Source organism: Lissotriton vulgaris, chromosome 8, assembly GCF_964263255.1.
Source record: "Lissotriton vulgaris chromosome 8, aLisVul1.2, whole genome shotgun sequence".
NCBI lineage: Eukaryota > Metazoa > Chordata > Amphibia > Caudata > Salamandridae > Lissotriton > Lissotriton vulgaris.
Genome location: NC_141696.1, coordinates 1,358,201,203 through 1,358,225,563, shown reverse-complemented (window position 1 = coordinate 1,358,225,563; position 24,361 = coordinate 1,358,201,203). Strand labels below are relative to the sequence as shown.

General features: G+C 43.2%; 1 protein-coding gene across 1 annotated transcript in view; it reads right to left on the bottom strand.

The window, feature by feature from the left end:
* LOC147698732 (transmembrane 4 L6 family member 5-like) overlaps positions 1–22,966 on the bottom strand; it is a 234,273-nt gene extending 211,307 nt beyond the window's left edge. The window contains exon 1 of the mRNA XM_086935310.1: positions 22,890–22,966. The gene's annotated coding sequence lies outside the window, so the exon portion shown is untranslated. The remainder of the gene's footprint in view (positions 1–22,889) is intronic.
* Positions 22,967–24,361: the final 1,395 nt, after the last annotated feature.

Sequence of the window (24,361 nt, the reverse complement as noted above, 5' to 3'; positions counted from 1 at the left end):
TTAACGGTGCACTCCGGCTGTTAAGGATGCCCTCAGCAAAATGAATGAACAACCAGGCTCCGAGAGACCTGGCAGTGCAGCTGCCATACAGAGACTTGAGATTCCAACCGAAGCTGAAGCAGAAGAGAGAGGTGTAGTCCTGCGACCCAGACGAGACATTTGACGACCTGTGCGGCTAATCGAAGAACTATGATCAAGTCAGACTTTTATTTTATCATTTTGTTAACAAAGGGGGAGATGTAATACTGTGTGCAGTCTAGTTGTTGGTGGGTGGAGCTAGGGGTACAGAGGAAGAGGAGGAGCAGTGACAGGAAAGGGTTAGATAGGGTAGGGACGGGGAACAGTAAAGAAGTATAATAAAGAGCTCGTAAATACCAACCGTGCCTAGCGTCATTATTAGCAGCACGACGCTACACACAGGACATTGCAAAGCAGGAAAAAGAACTCCGAGTGCACTAAGCTGCCTAACAGATTGAACAGCGCCTGGATTGTGCTTTGGGTATTGTGTCCTGAGCGGTATGTAGTAAATCATGGTCTGTCGATGATGGTGCATTATTAAAAATAATTGAAGTTTTATTTGTCTTGACATTGTATATTTCATGTGAGGATTTATGGGTTTTGGAGAACTTGAGTTAGATAAAAGTATCAATGGAAGAATTAAAGGTACCACACAGGTTTAAAAATAAGTTGAAGTTATTTTTGAAGTTGAAGATCCTTAATAGTTAAGTTGTGAATTAGAAGCAATTTGGAAAAGTGGTGATTATTCTGTGCTTGAGGGTAAACTATAATGATTCTGGGTTGGGTTATTACTGGTGCAGTGCCTAGTTAAGTGTGTATGTGTGTGTGTGTGTGTGTGTGTGATGGTGCAGTGCCTGCCTTGATGAAATACTTTAACTGGATGGATGCACGGTTGCGTTTAATGGAAAGGCATGTATGTGGCAGTACTAGAAAGCATGTGTTCATTTCCCGATTTTGTTAGTGATGTGTAGCCAAGCAAAGTCATTGGATGAAATGCTTGCATATGCAAAATATTCTCGTTATTAATGTGAATTGAAAAAGAGGTCAACTAAAGTGAAGTTGATGCTGTCGCAGACTCATTTCCTTCAGAAACCTGGTCAAGGAGTTTTTCAAACTCCTGGCGTGTGATTCCACGGTCCTCCAGGAGGTGAAAGAAATGGTTCTAGAGGTAGGAGTTTTAATAGCAATGTTAATAATGGTCAGATGAAATCTAGAGCTTGTCACATTTCTGGTAAAGATGACCTTTGGAAAAGCATTTAGGGTCAGATGTAGGTAGCCAAATACCAGTCGGTAACGTCCGAATTCGGCCGTTACCAACCGGTATTTGGCTTTTGAGATGTAGGTGGGTCTGAATTTACAGAATCGGTATATTTACCGATTCAGTAAATCTACCACTTTGGTATTTTACCGAATCGGTAAAAATACAGATTCTGTAAATCCATATGTAGGTGACACTCCTAAGAGTGTCACAGGCCCTTAAGAGTCGGTATTTTACCACCCAATCCTATTGGGTGATAAAATACCGAATTCAGGTGTGCATGCACATGTGTGCATGCACATCTGTGCCATGTGACACACAGACATGCCCTTAGGTCACGTATGTGTGCCACATGGCACACATGCCTGTACTTGGGGTGCTAGAGGGTGTCAAAGTGACACCCCCTGCACCCTTGCAGGATTCGGTATTTACAGAATCTGTAAATACCGATTCAGTATTTCACATTGATTCCTATGGGCTTCAAGGCCCATAGGATTCAATGTGAAATACAGATTCGGTATTTACAGATTCTGTAAATACCGACTCTTACAGATTCGGTAATTTTTTACCTACATCTGCCTGCTTCCTATTTACCGACTCCTAAATACCGATTCGGTATGAGTCGGTATTTTAGAGTCGGTAAATAGGAATTACCTACATCTGGCCCCTAGTGATTTAATGAAAAAACTATTTACAACTGGAATACAAATGAGGGCTCAAATGAATCCCATGCAGCAGATGATGATCTTGACTCAATGGCACAAAATGGGATGCCACAGTCAGTGGCCCCAGCCTTACCAGTGCTGTGTAAAATATGCAAAATACAAGTCAGTTCAATGGAAATAGCCTTCAGTCCCAATTTTCCAACCTCAAATTAAGAATAGTGTAATGGGATTTCTACGGAATATTAAATGTCAGCAAAACGTAGCTCAACCTCAAATGAATTAGGAATAAGTGATACTTTTCCACAATTTGCAGCCACACTCGGAGTTCCTTATGGGCTGAGTCAGACGCACTGATGGTGCCTTAGGGAGAGGAGCATTGTATGCTTGGTGTAGCCCTTGAGGTAGACTAGAGTGGCCCACTTATTGAAGGAGAAGTGAATAGCCATTCTGTATCATTTTTGGTGGATTTATTTGCTGCCCGTTCCAGGATTAGACCAGTGTAAGCTCCAAACCTTTGACCTTGGGGAAATCTCTAGCTGTAGGCGCTTCAAATAAGCAGATGACTAGTTAGTTGCCAGCAAATGTTCCTATATAAATAGGCTCTCCTATAAATAAGCATGAATCTATAATTAGTGAAGTAAGACCAGTAAATGTATTAGGTAGTGATCTGTTATGAAAGTTAAATTGTGTAATTTATTGCACACTGAATTGTGGTTGCATTAAAAAAAAATATCCTGATGTTGATTTCAAAATGAAATCAACAGAAACAAAAATTGGTTTGTTCCAAGTTCTCACAGATGAGGACTTACCTCCACATTTAGGGCACATGGTGAAAAGAGAAGTTTGGAATTTTACAGGAAAAGAGATTGGGCTGATTAAAAAGTGCAAAATCAGTGCAAACAGGACTGGCTTTAGCTTTTGTGGTGACCTGTGCGACAATCATTTTTAGTGCCCCCACACCCCATGACAGCCTCATCATATTCTCTCACTACCACCGGGCAAAGGTGCCTCTCATCTCTCCAATCATAAGTTATTGGTAGACACAGTACCCCCCTGAGGTCAGCGCCTCCTCCACGGGTCTGCGCCCGCACCAGTCGCACTGCCCAAAAGCCGGCCCTGTGTGCAAATTGCAGTAAAAGATGCAGTGATCCAACAAAATAAGGGGGTACCCTATGCTTAGAAAAGGGACGGGTCTGTGAGGCACAAAAAGAAAGAAACCCCCTTTCAAAGAGATCAAAATATAAATAAGATGAATATACAAGTGGTTATTGACACCCACCCAAAACTTGGATCATGTGGTATAGGTACTTGTTCTGGCATAAACGAAAACTCCTAATATTGTAACCATAGAAAGAAAAGACATCAAATTAATATACAAGTTGCTGAAATGTGTAACAATAATAGCTAAAAAATCAATAATGTACTCACATTTAAATTATTTATTTAAAACCCTTATAAGTCCATATACAAACATTAACAAATTGTTTTGAAATTCTTCAAATACAAATTTATAAAGTGCAAATTCATATGTTCACCAGTGTATTTCAAAACATTAATTTCCTAATTGCATAGATATAATTTTTTATGTTCACTTCATTATTTAAGAACTCAATGACAAATACAAATTAAAAAAAAATATATCACATTAAAACAGAAAGATTGTCGACGCAGCGTTTTGTCAAAAAGTTTCTTTGCCTTCTTCAGGACAGAAATTATTTCAATTTATCTAAACAACAATTAAAAAACTATGAGTACATGAAGACATTATATTTTTAAAACACATTCTCTATAACAGCAATGCTAACTATAATTTTGGCTTTACATTTGTTACAGTAGCCTGTTGTTAAATGAATCTACCTACAGAAGCAGCCATACAATATGCCCTCCAAACCATTTAAAAAAAAAGATTTTAATAAAATAATTTTTTGTGCATATATCACATGATCCTTATGGTTGTTTATTCACTTATTTACCCCTAAATACCCTCAAAATAGGAGGACTGAGTGAGAAAGCTTTACCGGATAAAATTATTATACTGAGACCCAAAAGAAAGTCGTCTCTTGCTTGAAATTAGGGGAGAGGAGTTGGCCTAACGGCTAGGGTGGTCGACCTCGAATCTGGGGAACTGGGTTTGAGTCTCGGCAATGACGCTGAACATCCTGTAATTCTGGGCAAATCACCTAATCTCCCTGTGCCTAACAAAAAATGAAAGTGTCCCCATGTAACACAACTGGTGCGATGTAAAGTGTTCTGATATCTGATTCGGGTCAAGTTTGTACTATATAAAACTCCGTAAAGAAAACAAAATGGCAAATGTAAATGGAAGAGAACTGTATACTTCTTCCGTGATCCACTAGTTGTAGGAATCTGTCAAAAAATAGAGAGCTAATAAAGTATTAAATTATTGCCCAAATAGTTAACATACTTTGACAAAATCTTGAGATTTAAAAATCCACCCACCTACATCATCTTCTATAGATTTTACTTGACACACACTTTAACTTCGTTGATAGATATCTCGCAATATATAAATATGTAAAGTAGACCGTAGAAGTTATCTAAAAGGCAAGGGCACAAATTCAAATAAATACCCAAACCTAAAGAACATGCTATTCACATATAGTGCATGCCCCACACATAAAAACAAGGACGCACCTATGATAAAGGGGTCGCAGGAACAACTTGTTTATTGTAGTGTTGCCTGCAATGGGTTGCCAATGTATGCTTCAAAAATGGCTCTCCCTGATATTACATCAGGAGTGCATCTGTGCATCAACCCTCTTTTTAAAGAGAGTATGGCTTACTGATGAAGTCATGTGACGGCCAAGTAGACCGCAAAAAGAAAAATATGTCTTCATGGAAAGGCACAGCCAAATTAGTTGCTGCAGAGTGTTCTCCCTACTCAACTGACCATGGACCTGGGATAAAGCCACTAACAAAACCAGCAAACAAATACAGAAATAGTACCAACTCTAAAAACTGCACATTACTGTTACAAATAGCTCAGAGTAAAATGGCCAGCCGGGAAGCAGCAACAGCAGCATTTTCCTCTTTACTTCTCACTTTCTGTTTGGGAAAGGAAAGGCTCATAGTTTGGTGGGATTGGTAAAAATTTAGTAATAAAATAGAGGTGATACGTGTGATTAAACAAACAGAAGATTGTTCTTTATGATATGAAGGTCAGAATCTATGATGACTTGAAAGCCTTGCAGGAAAATAAATTGACAAAAAAAACAAGAATGATGAAAGAAGTGTTGTAATAGAGTAGAGGGATAATTAGCTATTAATGATCAAAGGGATTTAATAGAGAGTTTTATTTTACTAGAAAATAATCGTTAAAAAAGGCATGCTCATTCATGAAATGCTGAAGAAAAGTATATGTTTATTTCAGGTGTACAAGCATTCCACATGCATGTGTCTTTCTTCGTTTGAGAAAATTATCGAAATTACAGCCTTAGCCATGGTCTGTTCTAATACAAATGTATAATAATTTGTTGTGCTCTCTGAGGGAAGGATGTGTTTCTTTTACAGGTTCAAGGGCACTTAGCGGAACTCTGCTGGTAGTTGAACAATGATTGCATTCCTTTGATTCATAATGCATGATTTCATAATCTTAAGTAAATCTGTCCAGCTTTACCAATAATATACTGTCGGAAGTAGGAGTTTTTAGGGGTGTTGTACCAACTAACAGATGTATTGGTTGTCATGAAGGATAAAAGATGTGTTATTTTGGAGGAGAGCCAGATGTAGCTGTTCTGCAGTGACAGTTTGAGCTTTCTTGGGAGACAACTCTATATCACTTTATTTTGCACATTTATTTAGATACTTATAGTTATGCTAATTCTTTTGCTAATTAATCAAACGTTTTGCTTTCTTGAATGATACTGTTATTGAATAAACTCATGAGGTTATTAACTTTATAATCTTGTCATGTGCTGCTTTTATTAGTAGCCTTGGACTAAGGGGGTGATTACGAGTTTGGCGGTCCATATAACTGCCAAATCCGCTGAGCCGTGGCGGTTACAGCCACACCAGTGGTACAACCACCCTATTTTGAGTTTGGCGGTTGGACTGCCGCAAGCACATTATCCAGGTAGCACACACAACTCCTAAATGTTCTGTCCCTGGTTACTGTATATTCTGCTACCAAGAAGAGATCTAAGTGATAGGCGGTTGTTTGGCAAGTCGAGTTGATAGATATCTTTTCTCAACAGAATCTAATGTACTTATTTGTTAGTTAGCCTATAGTTTTCTATATTTTAAAGATTTGTATTCATTATTATCAATGTTGAAATATTTATATGCTTCATATGTAACAAAAAGTTGAAGGAGTGCTTACATAGATTCATAAAAGATTGAAAGTTTTAAGCGTAAGTCACAAAATGCCTTGCCAGTCTACATGTTTACACTTATGTTAAGCACTTTGGACATAATTATGAGTGGCTCATTAAATGCTTCCAAAAAAGGATGCCCTAGATAATGCGACATTTGTTCAATTTTGGCAGGTCAAATCTGATGAACTTTAATAGGGAAAACATACAATAATTACCTTTTCATGCGGATTTTGGTACGTTAAACACCAAAATCTGCACATTATTCCCTATAAACTCATAATAGGTGTTATTTATCGCACAAGTTGGATAATGTATCCCATGGTATCGCTATTTATCAGGGGGGATAAATAACGCCTCAATCCATAATCATGACCTTTGTTTATATCGAAGCAGTGTATAGAACACAAAATCTAAAAATACTTTGCATTCAACAGGAAAGGTACCAAATGAAACACAAATGGTGTTTTTTTGCTTTGAAGTTTGCAAACCACAACAGTTAGTGAACCACTGACGTTAAAGTATGTCACAGCATTGCCAAATGGCTAGTTCATAATTTGTGGACCTCTTTTCAAGATCCAAAAATATATGCCAATATTAATGTGTTTTAAGTGTCTTTCCCATCCTTCTGTGTAGTACTCTGATCGAAGTATACCGAAAAAGAGCTCTTTGAAGCCCGGCAGCATTTTTCTAATATAAACATCTCAAAACCTACTGACTTCATTTGTCCAGATCAGAACATGGATTAGAAAAGCCAATAAAACTTGTCTTTGAATGGCATTACCTGACCTTTAGGCTTTGCTAATGCTTTTGGCTGATGCTGTTCCACATGGTCATAAAGAACACAGCAATCATTTTAATTTTGTTTTAATTTACTGTTCCAAGATGATGAAGGAGCCGCTTTTCTTTTTTTATAAAACACATTATGAACTGAGCTTACTCTAACATTAGATAATATTTGCATTATCTTCAATCTTTAATCAGCATCACAATATACAACATGATGACTATTGCTGTCATTCAGTTCTAAATAATGCAATAAGAGATCCTCACAGAGAGCGTTCACAGAAACTTTTCCTCACTGTACCTAACCAAGGCCATCCCAACGGTCCCGGGCTATTGCTAAACAATGTATCAGTTTAACCGTTCAACCAAGCTGTGAGAATGACTAAAACCCAAGGTATTGCTACCATGAGAGAATCTTTGAATGTATTCTGTAGTAAAATGTTTCTTCTTGCTTGTTCCCTAGTGGTGAAAATCCTGAAAATCACATATTTGCATGGAATATATGAATTTCTTTCTCTAAAGTCCTATAAAAGGATGTGGATTTCTGTAAACAAGAGACCCCCTTTTCCCCACCTTTAGAAGGTGAATCTGTACTGATTTCACTTAGAACTGTACTGAGTTCTTTGTACTCATGATATGTATGCTTTGCTGCTAAACTGTTTATTGTAATCTGCCTATTAATTTAATTCTTTATATAGAGCTTTGAAAGAACAACCTTTGTCTGTCATTCTAATAAGAATGTTGCAGCATCTCCAGGTGAAAGTAACCAAATAGATATAGTGACGGTTCGTTCCAGTTGGGGAGCACCGAAGTCCATATCAGGACTGCACCACTCCCAGTCCTAGCTGCTGGCGCGACCCATTAGTTGGCTTTCCGGATATGCCTGTGTGTTGATAGATCTGGTAGCAGAGGTGATGGTTCAAGTTGAAGCTAACCCAGATTAACCCGTAATTGGCCACATAACACCTTCATGGTCCAGACGTTTTCCCCACAGGTTTAAATTGACCCAGTCCCAACTCGATCCTGGTTCCAAAGTGACGAGGTGGCTAAGAAAAAACAACAATGTGAGTATCAATAGGGATTACATACAGACTGACGCTGGTGCTGGAAACCAGGGTTCGAGCCTCAAGGTCGCGTCCACATTTTGTGATTCTGGGAAAATCATCTCCCAGTGCCTGAATGTGTAATGTAAATACGGTGCTCATGTAAAGCGCTCCAATACCTTCGGGTCGAGCTCGCGCTATATAAAAATATGCAAAAAAAACCAGTGCGTGTTGGGAGTTGTAGTAGGCACATATCGGTGGAATGCAGTGGACGACATTTGAAAACCATTATTATGTGGCTCTGTTTATTGGATTTGTTGAAGCAATAATTATTGTGTTTCTGATGAAATTCTCAGTCTTTTGATGAGAGGTACCTTAAGCTGGATATTGAACTGTTGAACTTGCCTGGTGAGGTGTTCTGTGAGGCACCACATCTGGTTCTGGAAAGTTTTCTGTTACGCTGTCAAGGCTTCAAGAAGTCTGAGGTGACAAAAGACTAATGTCGTGTTCCCCTTTGTGTGCTGGAGAAAAGCCCTTTGAAATGTAAGTTGGGCAGGGATCAGCATCACCCCCAACCATCCTTCTGGGATGGCCCTTCCCACCCACGTCTAGTCTACTACATTTCACTGTCTGGGCCCAATACACATTCTTAATGGGGAAGCCATTAACAAGCCCAGGCAGCTGGAAACTCCTAGAAGGCGTTAGAAGTTTTTGGGAATGGAAACATCAACTTTGTAAAAGTGGCATTTTCAAAATTGCAAAGCAAAACCTGACTTTAGCATTAAAGAGTATTTTAAATTACAATTATTTGAGTCCATACAAGACTTTCCTACCTGCGCCCAATCAAAAGTTAGCACTAATTCAATGTAATAAGGTAGCCCAATGTTATTCTATGGGAGAAGTAGGCCTTACAGTAGTGAAAAACGAATATTGGAGTTTTTCACTACCAGGACATGAAAACTTAAAATCACATGTCCCACTTTTTAAATGCAATGCACCCTACCTTAGCTGCGACATGTGTTTATTACAGTGTTGTCCTTGGATAATCTGGCAAACCACCAAATGAAGTGCCCCAAAATAATAACAACATCTAAAGGTGTATAGTCTCTCCAGACTCGTCCTGGAAATTCACAGGCTGTGCTTGGATGCTGCTCATTTTACTTAGCTGGACAGGAAAGGGCACAAGGTAAATACATCTGTTTGTTGCAAGGGACATCAACTGTAGTGCCTTCCTGCTCAAAGTTGCTGAAACAAGAGGGGTGTGCATAAAGAGTTTCTCTTTGCTTTATTGAAGAATTTGTTAGTCCAAACCAGCCCATATCAACCTGGATACAAAGGCCTGAGCAGGGAGAAGGCAGAAGAGTGAGCACTGCACAGACTGGCAATGTGACATGGGGGACAGCAGCCGGAAAGGAATCCTACTAATATGACATTCTAACTACATAGCACTAGATACATGAGGAGGGAGCATACTGAGGTGCCATCCCTTCATGTGTAAAAAGAACAATTGATGGACAGAATGCAGAACAATGTCATACATCCTCCCCAGTACAGAGATCTGGGCCCAAATCCATCGTTTTTTTGATCACCATGCCATTCCAGTTTGGACCCAGCCACATGCAAATCAGTCTTGACCCTGCGCCCAATGGGAACAGTCCAGCCCGAACTGCCAGGCCAGGTCCTCCCTGGACTGGAAACAAGCATCCTAGGACCGGTTTCAGGCTTTCAGCCCTCATCAGCCAGGATAGCTTGACTCCAGTGGTATGGAGAGCAGGGGACTCACGTCTGAGCATACCCGTCCCACTCGGGGTGACAAATGCAAAAAGAACAATTGATGGACAGAATGTAGAACAATGTCATACATTCACCCCAGTACAGAGATCTGGGCCTAAATTCATCGTTTCTTTGCTCACCATGCCATTCCAGTTTGGACCCAGCCATATGCAAATCAGTCTTGACCCTGCGCCCAATGGGAACAGTCCAGCCCGAACTGCCAGGCCAGTTCCTCCCTGGACTGGAAACAAGCATCTCAGGACCAGTTTCGGGCTTTCAGCCCTCATCAGCCAGGATAGCTTGACTCCAGTGGCATGGAGAGCACGGGGCTCACGTCTGAGCATACCCGTCCCACTCGGGGTGACAAATGCAAAAAGAACAATTGATGGACAGAATGCAGAACAATGTCATACATTCACCCCGGTACAGAGATCTGGGCCTAAGTCCATAGTTTTTTTGCTCACCATGCCATTCCAGTTAGGACCCAGCCACATGCAAATCAGTCTTGACCCTGTGCCCAATGGGAACAGTCCAGCCCTAACTGCCAGGCCAGGTCCTCCCTGGACTGGAAACAAGCATCCTAGGACCGGTTTCGGGCTTTCAGCCCTCATCAGCCAGGATACCATGACTCAAGTGGCATAGAGAGCATGGGACTCACGTCTGAGCATACCCGTCCCACTCGGGGTGACAAATGCACGAAGAACAATTGATGGACAGAATGCAGAACAATGTCATACATTCACCCCAGTACAGCGATCTGGGCCTAAATCCAATGTTTTTTTGCTCACCATGCCTTTCCAGTTTGGACCCAGCCATATTCAAATCAGTCTTGACCCTGCACCCAATATGAACAGTCCAGCCCGAACTGCCAGGCCAGGTCCTCCCTGGACTGGAAAAAAGCATCCTAGGACCGGTTTCAGGCTTTCAACCCTCATCAGCCAGGATAGCTTGACTCCAGTGGCATGGAGAGCACAGGACTCCTGTCTGAGCAGTCCTGTCCAACTCAGGGTGACAAATGCAAAAAGAACAATTGATGGACAGAATGCAGAACAATGTCATACATTCACCCCAGTACAGAGATCTGGGGCTAAATCCATAAGTTTTTTGCTCAATATGCCATTCCAGTTTGGACCCAGCCATATGCAAATCAGTCTTGACCCTGCACCCAATGGGAACAGTCCAGCCCGAACTGCCAGGCCAGGTCCTTCCTGGACTGGAAACAAGCATCCTAATACCGGTTTCGGGCTTTCAGCGCTCATCAGCCAGGATAGCTTGACTCCAGTGGCATGGAGAGCACGGGACTCACGTCTGAGCATACCCGTCCCACTCGGGTGAAAATGCAAAAAGAATAATTGATGGACAGAATGCAGAACAATGTCATACATTCACCCTAAATCCATCGTTTTTTTACTCACCATGCCATTCCAGTTTGGACCCCGCCATATGCAAATGAGTCTTGACCCTGAACCCAATGGGAACAGTCCAGGCTGAACTGCCAGGCCAGGTCCTCCCTGGACTGGAAACAAGCATCCTAGGACCGGTTTTGGGCTTTCAACCATCATCAGCCAGGATAGCTTGACTCCAGTACCACAATACACTACATATGTACCTTTCACACTCAGTGGTGGCAAAGGCCCTACAAAAGCAGATTGAACTGATTAACCAGGAAGGACGAGTTGGCTGCCTCCCCAATCTGGAATGCAAGTAAAAATGTATAGCAAACTATCAGCTTCCACCGACCACCATTTGTATCATGACCTGGACATGAGGAACACAATCTCCTATGTTAAAAGCAGGTCCACTTTGGATGAAAGTTCATTGCTAGCAAAGTGGACTACTCTATTGGAGAGGGAGTAGACGTGATATCATTAAGAATCACCATCCAGCACAATCCAGAAGCCGTGAGAATTGAGTATCTTGTGCAGTAGAAAATGCCACCTCAGTGAACAAGCATTTGCAATGCAATAGTTCTCGCATTAATTAAGTTTGAGCTATTAGCCTTGCTAAATATTGCAACACCAATTGCAACAAAAGTCTATAAATTGTAGGTCAAAAAAATTTGTATTTATTTTTGTAGCAATGATGGCATGCTGCGCTTTAGATGAATATGTTTGAAAGTAAAGTGCGCCATACTGCGATTGCTACAATAGTTAATTGTGGATGCGTTAACAATTGATGTGTGCACTGATTGCTGGTGGTGTGTGTGCCTGGGGGAAGTGTGCACTGCCGGCTGGTAGTGTGTGTGCCTGGTAGAAGTGTGCACTGCCGGCTGGTGGTGTGTGTGCCTGGTGGAAGCGTGCACTGATGGCTAGTGGTGTGTATGCCTGGTGAAAGCGTGCACTGACGGCTGGTGGTGTGTGTGTGCCTGGTGAAAGCGTGCACTGGCGTCTGGTGGTGTGTGCCTGGTGGAACCGTGCCCTGACGGCTGGTGGTGTTTGTGCTCGGTGAAAGCATGCACTGACGGCTGGTGGTGTTTGTGCCCGATGAAAGCGTGCACTGGCGACTGATGGTGTCTGTGCCTGGTGAAAAAGTACACTGACGGTGTGGTTGTGTGTGTGGTTGTGTGTGTGGTTGTATGTGTGGTTGTATGTGTGGTTGTGGTTGGGTGTGTGGTTGTGTGTGTGTGGTTGTGTGTGTGTGTGGTTGTGTGTGTGTGCAGTTGTATGAGTGGTTGTGTGTGTGGTTGTATGTGTGTTGCTGTATGTACCAGCTGCAGCATTCGGTACATTACTAGCAGTTCACATTCAGCCTTTCAACCTAAATGCGCACCGTACGCTCGGCTATAATTTGTCATTAAAAAAGAAGTAACTTCTATCCCAAAACAAAGACAGCTCTGCTGGCACCTAGGGAAACCTAGCAAACCTATGCATTTTTTAAAACTAGACATCCAGGGGAATCCAGGACGGGGTGATTTGTCTGGCTCTCACCAGGTGCTGTTACCCGGAATCCCTTGCAAACCTCACAATTTGTCAAAAAAGACAAATTTTCCTTACATTTCTGTGGTGGAAAGTTCTGGAATCTGCATGGATCCACAAAATTCTACCCACCCCACATTTCCCAAAGTCTTTTGAGAAAAATAGTACCTCACTTGTATGGGTAAGTCTAGTGCCCGGGACAGGAACCAGCCAAAAAAGCAACGTGGACACACCACATTGTCACAGTGAAAACAGACCCTTTATTTCCTAAAGTGTCTAGCTGCCGAGATTGAACCATAGGTCTGCCGGCACCTAGGGAAATGTAGCAAACCGATACATTTTTGAAGACTAGAAACCCAGGGAAATCCAGGATGGGTGGCTTGGCTGGCTCTTACCAGGTTCTGTTACCCAGAATCCTGTGCAAACTTCAAAATATGTAAAATAAACCACATTTTCCTCACATATCTGTGGTGGAAAGTTCTGGAATCTGTGTGGAGCCACAAAATTCCACCCACCCCACATTCCCCAAAGTCTAACGAGAGAAATGGTACCTCACTTGTGTGGGTAGGCATAGTGCCTGCGACAGGAAACGGCCCAAAACGTAACGTGGGCAAACCACATTTTCACAGTGAAAACTGACCTTTTTTTTGCCAAGTGGCTAACTGTGATTTTGAACTCTAGCTCTGCCGGCACCTACTGAAACCTAGCAAACCTATACATTTTTTAAAACTAGATACCCGGGGAAATCCAGGATTGGATGATTCGTCTGGCTCTCACCAGGTTCTGTTACCCAGAATCCCTAGCAAACTTCAAAATTTGTTTTTTAAAACCCATTTTCCTCACAATTCTGTGGTGGAACGTTCTGGAATCTGCGTGGATCAACAAAATTCCACCCACCCCGCATTCCCCAAAGTCTCCCGAGAAAAATAGTACCTCACTTGTGGGGGTAGGCCTAGTGCCCGCGACATAAAACAGCCCAAAAGGCAATGTGGACAAACCACATTTTTTTAGTGACAACAGACCCTTTTTTTGCAAAGTACCTAGTTGTAGATTTTGAACCCTAGCTCTGCTGGCACCTAAAAAAAGCTAGCAAACCTAAACATTTTTGAAAACTAAACAGCCAGGTAAATCCAGGATGGGGTGACTAGTCTGGCTCGCACCAGGTTCTGTTACCCAGAATCCCTTGCAAACCTCAAAATGTGTCAAAGAAAAACACATTTTCCTCACATTTCTGTGGTGGAAAGTTCCGGAATCTGTGTGGGCCCACAAAATTCCACCCACCCCGCATTCCAAGAAAAATGGTACCTCACTTGTGTGGGTGGGTCAAGTACCAGCGACAGGCAAGGGCCCAAAACTTATTTAGGCGACATCAAAATTGCCTATCACAAAACAACCTGGTTTTGCAAGGGGTTTCCAAGAGTTTTTGGCCCCGGGGTCGGCAAACAACTAAGAATACCTACCAAACCCACACATTTCTGAAAACTAGACACCCAGGGGAGTACAGGGAGGTATGGCTTGCGAGGGTCCTCCAACATTATCCTACCCAGAATCCCCTGCAAACCTCAAATTTACCAGAAAAAATCCCTTTTTTCTCAAATTTCTGTGTGGGAACCAGGGCCGGACTGGCATTTGCGGGCACCGGGCATTTCCCCGGTGGGCTGGAGGGGTGGGGGCCGGTTTTGTGGCCGCAGGGGGCCGCTTTTCTTACAGAGTGCCGATTTTGTAGCAGTGCTGCAAAATCGGCCCTCTGTAAGAAAAGCGGGAGCAGTGCTTTGCGGGTAACAACCCCCTCCCCTCCCATTACCAGGGCCGGTGGAGAAGCAACCTGCCAGGGCTGGATGCTGGTCTCAGTCCGGCCCTGGTGGGAACGTTCTGGGATCTACGAGCATCCACAAATGTCCTAACACCCAGCATTCCCTCAGGTCTCCCGATAAAAATGGTACTTCACTCGCGTGGGTCAAGTACCCGCGACAGTCAAGGGCCCAAAACGTATTGAGAAGACATCAAAATAACCTCTCACCAAACACCCTGGTTTTGCAAGGTTAGTCACATGGATTTTTAGCCCCGAGCTCGGCGGACATCTTGGGAAACCTACCAAACCCATATATTTCTGAAAACTAGACACCCGGGGGAGTCCACCGAGGTACGGCTTGTGTGGATTCCCCAAAGTTTTCCTACCCAAAATCCCCTGCAAACCTCAAATTTAGCTGAATAAAATCACTTTTTTCACAAATTACTGTGTGGGAAAGTTCTGAAATCCACATGGGTCTACAAATTTCCTAACACCCAGCATTCCCCCAGGCCTCCCTATAAAAATGATACCTCACACGTGTGGGAGGGTCAAGTACCTGCGACAGGCAAGGGCCCAAAACGTATTGAGGAGACATCAAAAATGACCTATCACAAAACAACCTGGTTTTGCAAGGGGGGGTCACCTGGGTTTTTTTCCTCGGACTCTGTGGCCATCTTGGGAAAGTTTATTAACAAAGGGGGGAACCGTAAGAAGACGTTATTTAACAGGGTCCAGTGTACATGTCCGGAAGACTAGTAGCACAAGAGGGGTACAAAGTTCCCCGGGGAGAGTGTGCAAGACAAGTGTGCGTGTAGCGTAGAAGAAGGTAAAAAGGGAGGGGGAATTCCCTTTTCGGAACTAAAACCGTCACACACCTAGCAAGCTAGATGTCATGCTTCATCATACAGGTTCTGCTCCTCGTCAGACACCTGGGGGAATCCAGTTATGGCTTGTGTAGGTCCCTCAACATTTCCCTTGCCAGAATCCCCTGCAAACCTCTAATTTGTTGAAAAAAACACGATTTTTCTCACATTTCTGTGTGACAAAGTTGTAGGATCACCGGGCTGACACAAATTTCCTACTACCCAGCATTCCCCCAGCCCTCCCCATAAAAATGATACCGCACATGTGTGGGTAGACATAGTGGCTGTAACAGGAAATGGCTCAAATCGTACTGTGGAGACTTCAAAATTACCTATAACAAAACTACCAGGTTTTGGGAGAGCACCTGGTTTTTTGGCCCCGAACTTACCGCCATCTTGGAAAACCTACCAAACCCGCACATTTCTGAAAACTAGATACCCTGGGGAGTCCAATGAGGTATGGCTTGCGTGGATCCGCCAAAGTTTCCCTACCCGGAATCCCCTGCAAACCTCAAATTTAGCTGAAAAAAACATGTTTTCCACATATTTTTTATGTGGAATCACCATGCCAGCACAAATTTCTTACCTCACAGCATTCTCCTTAGAGTCCCGAGTAAAATGATACCTCACTTGGGTGGGTGTCCAATGCAGAATTGGCTTAAAACGTATTTTTAAAAAAATGTAGCGATTAGAATTGTCTGTGCTATACACTAAATCCCTATGTTCTGGGCTATTCCCAGTCCCAGCCCCTTCCCCACCCACACAAGTGAGGTATCATTTTACTCAGGACACTGAGAGGAATGCTGTGGGGTAGGACATTTGTGCGGGCACAGTTATTCTACCCACAAATATGTGGAACATGTGTTTTTTTCAGCTAAATGTGACATTTGCAGGGCATTCTGGGTAGGGAAACATTGGGGAATCCACGCAAACTGTACCTCGCTGGACTCCGCCGGGTGTCTAGTTTTCAGAAATGTGTGCTAGATGGCCGCCGAGCTTGGGGTCAAAACCTCCTGGCCTTACACATTTCTGAAAACTAGACACACAGGGAGTCCAGTGAGGTATGGCTTGTGTGGGTCCCCCAACGCTTTCCTACCTAGAATCCCTGCAAACCTCAAATTTAGCTGAAAAAAAAATCACTTTTTTCTCAACTTTCTATCTGGGAAAGTCCTGGAATCTATGTGGATCCACAAATCTCATACCACCCAGCGTTACCCCAGGTCTCCTGATAAAAATGATACCTCACTCGCATGGGTGGGTCAAGTACCCGTGACAGGCAAGGGCCCAAAACGAATTGAGGAGACATAAAAATTGCCTATCACAAAACAACCTGGTTTTGCAAAAGGAATCACCTAGGTTTTTGGCCCCGGGCTCAGCATCCATCTTGGGAAACTACCAAACACACATTTCTGAAAACTAGACCCCTAGGGGAGTCCTGACCCAGAATCCCTTGCAAAGCTCAAATTTAGCTGAAAAAATCCCTTTATTCTCAAATTTCTGTGAGGAAAAGTTCTGGAATCTATGTGGATGCACACATTTCCTACCACCCAGCGTTCCCCCAGGTCTCACGATAAAAATGGTACCTCACTCGCGTGGGTAGGTCAAGTACCTGCAACAGGCAAGGGCCCAAAACATATTGAGGAGACATCAAAATGGCCCCCTGAAGTTTCGTTACGTCACTCGGATATGCGTGTGATATTTCGTGTTACGCACCTTATCACTCATGTGAGCACCTGAATGTGTTTGTGTAATACCAACTTGCAACCTATAATGATTAAAAACACACATGTTGCCCTACATGCTCTGCTGCCTAATTAATTCAGTATCTAGACAAAATAACTTTTTTGGTGTCCTTGGACCTAATTAGGCCACCCCTGAACCATTGTTCTTTCTATGTACATTACAACCCCAGGTTCGCTTAACGGGGTACCCTTGTTTTCTCTAACCTACCTTGAATATCTATGTGTCATATTGGCATGTCATATGTGCCAATGTTATGCCAAGAATTACCACCATTATGCCGAAGCTAGCATGAGGGCTCTGCACCACCACGCAATAAGACAGGAATTACCACTATTATGCCAGGGCCCGCATTTTACCCGGTTTGGGTACCATTATACCATGGGTGAGCACATTGGGCCGATATGTACCACCATTATGGCAGGACCAACATTATGTCATGTTATTTTATTTATTAACTAGCAGCCCGTCCCGACGTTGTCCGGGTATGAAATCTTATGTGTGCAATGTTTTGGAACGTCTTTGTCCGGTTGTGCATGCACTGTTAGTAACAGCGTTCTTCATTTGTGCCTCCTTAGCTGTCCCGTATTTGCATGTCCTTCGTTATGTGTGTGTCCTCAGCTTTAAGTTTTGCAGCTTTTGTGTGTTGTGGAGTGTGTTGGTTATATAATTCCCAAGCGGGTTGTCTTTGATGTTAATGTGTGTACGCTGACAGTGCCCGGCGTGATCCCTTGCTTGCGAGGGCTGGTTTGAGGCCCCGCCTGAGCCCCGGACTAAATTTTAATTGTGAAGTGGCTTTGATCGTGTGGTACGCTGCCTGCCTTCAGTGTCCGCTGGAGCCGTTGGAGCGTGAATGTCGCGGTGAGTGAATGGCGCGATTGTGCGCCCCCTTTTTTTTCTGCAGCCACTTCTGACAAATCTTACGTGCATAAAGGAGTAAAGTTTTCTTTTGTTAGTGAAGTTTTGTAGGCAGTATGGCAAGGTCCGTCAATGCGGCGCCCGTTGGTGTTTTGAGACGGCCGTGTGAGAAGTGATCAGAATGCCAAGGCAGAGCGTGAATGTGCGCGCACATTGGTGGCGAAAGCCGTGCCCCTTTTTATTTAAATTTTGGTGCAGCCCCCTCTGACAACGCTGACGCCCACAAAGGTTGTGCCGCACTATATATGATTAATGGCGCCTGATTGGCAATGGGCGTGAATGCGGCGCAGCTTGGTGTTTGTAGACGGACGTGTGAGACGCGAAGGCGGAGTGTGAATGGGCGTGCACATTGGTTCTGAAAGGCACGCTACTGAAGTTCGCGGCCATTTTTTTATTTATTTGTGGCACGCCCTTCTGACAACGCTGTTGTGCCACGCCCCTCTGACAACGCTGCACGCCCACACCAACGCCCACAAGGGACTACTTTACCCCTAAGGTTGTTTGACCTTTGTAATGCATATGGTGGCCAGCTGTATAGCTTATGTCCATCTGCTGCATCTCCCCTTTACAATGCTGTATTGGGTGTTGTGATTGGTGCTGTACTTCTTGAGTTTACCCGCCTCAAAGGTTTCAGCTCTCTCTTTATAATAGTAGTATAGATATAGATAACACAATCATGGAACATTGCTGGTGTTGAAATGGGGCTGTTCTGTAGAATCTCACGAGTGGCCATGACATGCTCCCCTCTTTACCTAGTGATAGTTTTTTCTACACCAAGGCATGTCGAAGGCACTATGGAAAAGAGAGAACAAGATATGAACGTCTTCCTTGTTTGTTTCTAATAGTCCACCCACTCTCATCACAGCACTTCCAACAGTACACAAGGACACCCATATGTCCCCTGTACCCTTCTACAGGTAAAATGCACATCAACCATTCTGGAATGGTTACTTATTTAGGAAAGTATGGGAAGAAATTTTAGAGAATAAAAACAGCTTGACCTATGTGCGTGATGCAGGGTCTGTAATTGGCTATGGGGCACTGACGTACAGTTCTCTGCAGGACATCTGGGGGACACAACTTCAGAGCCCACTGTGTTTACTCCCTGCCCAGTGTTAATTCATGGTCTATGTCGTGCAACCTTATTTACACCCTGTAGTATTTGATTGTCTCTCATTCACCACTGTCCACCTACTGTATTTACACCGTGTGGTATTTCATTGTCTCTCATTCACCAATGTCCACCTACTGTATTTACACCCTGTATTTCATTGTCTCTCATACACCACTGTCCACCAACAATATTTACACCCGGTATTTCATTGTCTCTCATACACCACTGTCCACCGACTGTATTTACACCCTTTAGTATTTCATTGTCTCTTATTTACCACTGTCCACCTATAGTATTTACACCCTGTATTACATTGTCTCTTATTCACCACTGTCTACCCACTGTATTTACACCCTTTAGTATTTCATTGTCTCTTATTCACCACTGTACACCTACAGTATTTACACCCTGTATTTCATTCTCTCATACATCACTGTCAACCCACTGTATTTACACCCTTTTGTATTTCTTTGTCTCTCATACACCACTGTCCACCTACTGTATTTATACCCTTCAGCATTTCATTGTCTCTCATATACCACTGTCCACCCACTGAATTTACACTCGGTATTTCATTCTCTTATTCACCTCTGTCCACCCACTGTATTTACACCATGTCATATTTCATTGTCTCTCATACACCACTGTCCACCTACTATATTTACACCCTGTAGTATGTCATTGTCTTTCATACACCACTATCCACCTACAGTATTTACACTCTGCAGGTCATTGTCTCTTATTCACCTCTATCCACCAACTGTATTTACACCATGTCGTATTTTATTGTCTTTCATACACCACTGTCCACCTACTGTATTTACACCCTGTAGTATTTCATTGTCTTTCATACACCACTGTCCACCTACTATATTTACACCCTGTAGTATGTCATTGTCTTTCATACACCACTGTCCACCTACTATATTTACACCCTGTAGTATTTCATTCTCTTATTCACCACTATCCACCTACTATATTTACACCCTGTAGTATTTCATTGTCTCTCATACACCACTGTCCACCTACTGTATTTATGCCCTTTAGTATTTCATTGTCTCTTATTCACCACTGTCCACCTACAGTATTTACACCCTGTATTTCAATGTCTCTCATACACCGCTGTCCACCCACAGTATTTACACCCTGTAGTATTTCATTGTCTCTCATACACAACTGTCCACCTGCAGTATTTATACCCTGTAGTATTTCAATGTCTCTCATACACAACTGTCCATCTTCTGTATTTACATCCTGTAGTGTTTCAATGTCTCTCATAGACCACTGTCCACCCACTGTATCTAGACCCTGTAGTATTTCAATAATTTCTTCATGTCTTTCTCCTCTCAGCCTCCATTAGCCATCTTGGAACAATAAAGTCATAATAAACTAAAGCAAAAGAAACATAATTTGGCACAGTCAATAGTTCTGCAACAAACGTCAGACTTATTGGTTTTGCCAACGCTTATTAGATAGGACATCTTACATGGATTCTCCCCTTCCGACCCACAATGTCCTTCCCTTCTAATGTGTGTCCTACTCTCTCCCATATGACTCTGGTGATAGTTTGCTACACTCCATTCCCATTTAGTTCCCTGAATATATCTCTATTATTTTTGGCATTTTGTTGCTGTTCTGGGGGCTCATTCTATGCTTCATTAGACTGTAAGTACCAATTTATAACATGCTCTTTATTGAATTCTTCAATAAAAAATATTATCAATGTGACTAACAAGAAATAGGAAAACAAACATAAAATAAAAAGTGCACAGCATGGGCGTAAGCTGAATACCTAAAATGTATTAAAAAAAAGAAAATTGAGGTTCTGTGCTGGGGAACCTGTGAATGACTTTCCCCAACTCTATAGTACTGCTTAGGCCCCTAAAATGTGAGTTTTCAGTTAAGCTGGAGTCAGTGGCATAGCACAAGTCTCCCTTGCCCTCATTTAAGGAGTTGGAAATGGCCCCCTGGCTCCTGGTTGGGTAGTGAAAGACAGCTATAGTCAGTGTGCCCTTCCCATTCCTAGGCCCCGATGCCACTGCATATGCTGCACCATTGGTACGTACGCACATGGCCAGAGTCTAAAAGTGAATAAAGGGCTGATGATAAAGCGAGTCAATAATACTAGGCAGGTGCCTAGGTGCCAGCACCAGACAGTGCCAAATTGACACCAAAAGCATCATATACTACCAATGTGTTCCAAGGGGGGAGCACAAAAGAAAAAATGAAATTTTGCTGAAGGCTCCAGATAGTTTTACACTTGGTCTCAAATGTCGCTCAAAAATGTGCAACAACCACAGACATGTTCTACCTTCCTTTGCATTTGGGAAGACCACTGATACAAATGAAAAGTGGCATAACAGCCATAGATGCTGGCTTTGGAACTGGGGGATCATGCTCGAGTCTGAGCATTGGTTCAACATCCTGTGATTCTGGGCAAATCACTTAATATCCGCGTGCTTACAAAATAAGTGTGGCCTTGTGTAATGTAACTGGTGCTCATGTAAAGCGCTCCAATACCTTGGGGGCGAGCTTGCGCTATATTGAACTATTAAAAAAAGTAAAGACAACAGTCCTGTGCACACATTGAAAAAATCAATTCAAAAGGGACCACATGTATCAATGGTTTTGTTTAGAAAGCAAAAAAACAAAGGACAAGGTTCACAACAGATAGTAGTTTTTCTTTGTTTTATGTGATAATTGGTCCTCTTTCCAGAGGAGATACCAAGAAAACGCCAGCCGACATGTGTTTCGTCAGGCGGGTAGTCATCCGTGACTCTTCAGGGCTGAAAAAAGGCCAATCAACGTGGGATCGGGGAACCGGTGATAATTCCAACCCGGTTCTGAAAGGGGTAGTAAATCATACAGAGAGTGCCAATGTAGCGATACTGATGGTTTAAAAAGAAAACTCCCACTATTCAAGAGCAGGGAAAACTGACGGGCGGGTACAGCCGTCACAAACGGAAAATGCTGCATGTACAGTAGTGTCAAAAAAGGAGTAATACTCAATCCGGATCCGGAGCATTACTCCTCTTTGACACTACTGCACATGCAGCATTTTCCGTAATTTTTCCCTGCTCCCGAATAGTGGAAGTTTTCTTTTTAAACCATTGGTATCGCTACTTGGTATCTCCTCTGGAAGGAGGACCAACTATCACATAAAACAAAGAAAAACTACTTTCTGTTATGGACCTTGTCCTTTGTTTTTCTGCTTTCTAAACAAAACCATTGATACATGTGGTCCCTTTTGAATTGATTTTTTCAACGTGTGCACCAAACTTTTGTCTTCACAGTGAACAGGGTTGGCTCTTGCCCACTCTATTTCAGGGGTTTTTGGGTTTCCCCTTGACCTAGTGGCACCGTACTTAGTCTGTTTTCACCCGTACTCTCACCGCAACCTGTTATGTGGGCCAATTTTTCCTGTATATTGAAAACCCAACGCAGAAATCCTTATTAAAAAAAGTACTCTCTGTCATTTTCTACACGTACATCCATTTTCAAACATTCTTGAGCCATTTTTTTTCATCTCTTCTGTGGAGACCATGGAACGTTAACATGTTCACTGTCAGCATCGGGAACACTGCAGGCCACTGAGGAAACACTCTGTGCCATCCAGGGAGACGCTCCAACTCAAACAAATGCGAAGCCTATTGCACTTTCAATGCTTGCTTACCTTCCAATGCGTCCCAGCAGAGTCCTGTTCCTGGAGCTCCAAACCTTCTCCTGCCCATGTGAGCTCTCATCTGTGCTGCCTCCTCCCTTCTCAGAGGCAGGGCCCTGTGATGAATGCTGTCTCTGGGGCCCCCACCCACATCCTTTTTCCGGGCCTGGCTTGTGGCTCTGACTGAAGAGAAACAATGTAACTTGTTATTTTGTTTCGCTTCAGTCCTGGGTCAGGTGAGGAGCTCAGAGCAGGCTGCACACTGCAGCTGCTGCTTTAGAGCCTTTCTCTCTCACAGCTCTCTGCAGAGGAGCTGAGGGGGCCCCCTTCATGTACTGGACACTGGGGGCATCCCACACCACGGGGATGTTTGTTACGCCCCTGCCCCCAACCCAAAATTAATTGTAATAGAAAAACCCTGGCATCTAATGGGCTTTCTGTCCCTCCGGGAGCAGATATGGTGGCTACTGCCCCCGTCTGCACCCGGGGGAGGCCGACAGGCTGTTATTGTGCAGGGGAGTGGGGCTTTGGTGTGCCCATATTGGGCAGACCCCACCCCTAATTTACTTACTAAAATAAATCCCTGGTTTCTAGTGGGTATTCTACCCCGCAGCTGGGTAGAGTGACTGGAATTTTTTGGAGGGAGGGGTGTGGGCATTGGCATACCCATCTTGGGCAGACCCACCCCGACATCAAACGTTTAAAAAAAACCTTGTTTCTAGTGGGCTTTCTGCCCACCCCCAAACCCCCCCCCCCCTGGATCGACATATGTTTGGAGTCCGCGTCTGTTGCGGTGACGGCGATGCGTTTGCGGTTCCTTGCAAGGATGGCAGTTTCCGATCAAGGCATTTTGGGATAGTTGGTTTCCCCACAACCTGGGAATGACCTTGTACTCCGCCTATGGTCTTCCTTGAATTGCGTAAGCTCGGATTCACCGCCATTTACCTAACGGGCATACCGCTCCACTCCTGAGGGTTCCACACCGCAGCCCTCAAGGCAATTTTTTGTTCTTAAATAACAGGCAAATCTATTGTTTTAGTCCTGACGATGATCCATGTTAATTTGAACCTGGGATCTATACGCCGTCGACAAATTGATTAGTGCCACTCATCTCTATTCTACATATGATTATTGTGGTTACTATATGGGTGAGCTTGCTTAACTGTATGACCAAATCAAGCCCCCATTGCGCAAACTGGTGCCTGTGTCTTCTTGTACTGTATGCTTAATGTTTATTGTCCCCTTGTTTCCTAAATATCGGGTGCAGGACTGTGTCCCGGTTTATTGTTTGTGATTTTATTGTAACAAAATTTCTCTTATTTTGAAAATTAAAATTCTCTGTCCGGCTGGACATTGAAAAACTATAGTACCTATTAAGACCTATATTGATCTGTTTTATTTTATAGATGCTCTACTAAGGACCATTGTTCTAAAAAATAATCCCCTCCTCTGGAGTCCACTAAGCACCAAAACTACAGGTTTCC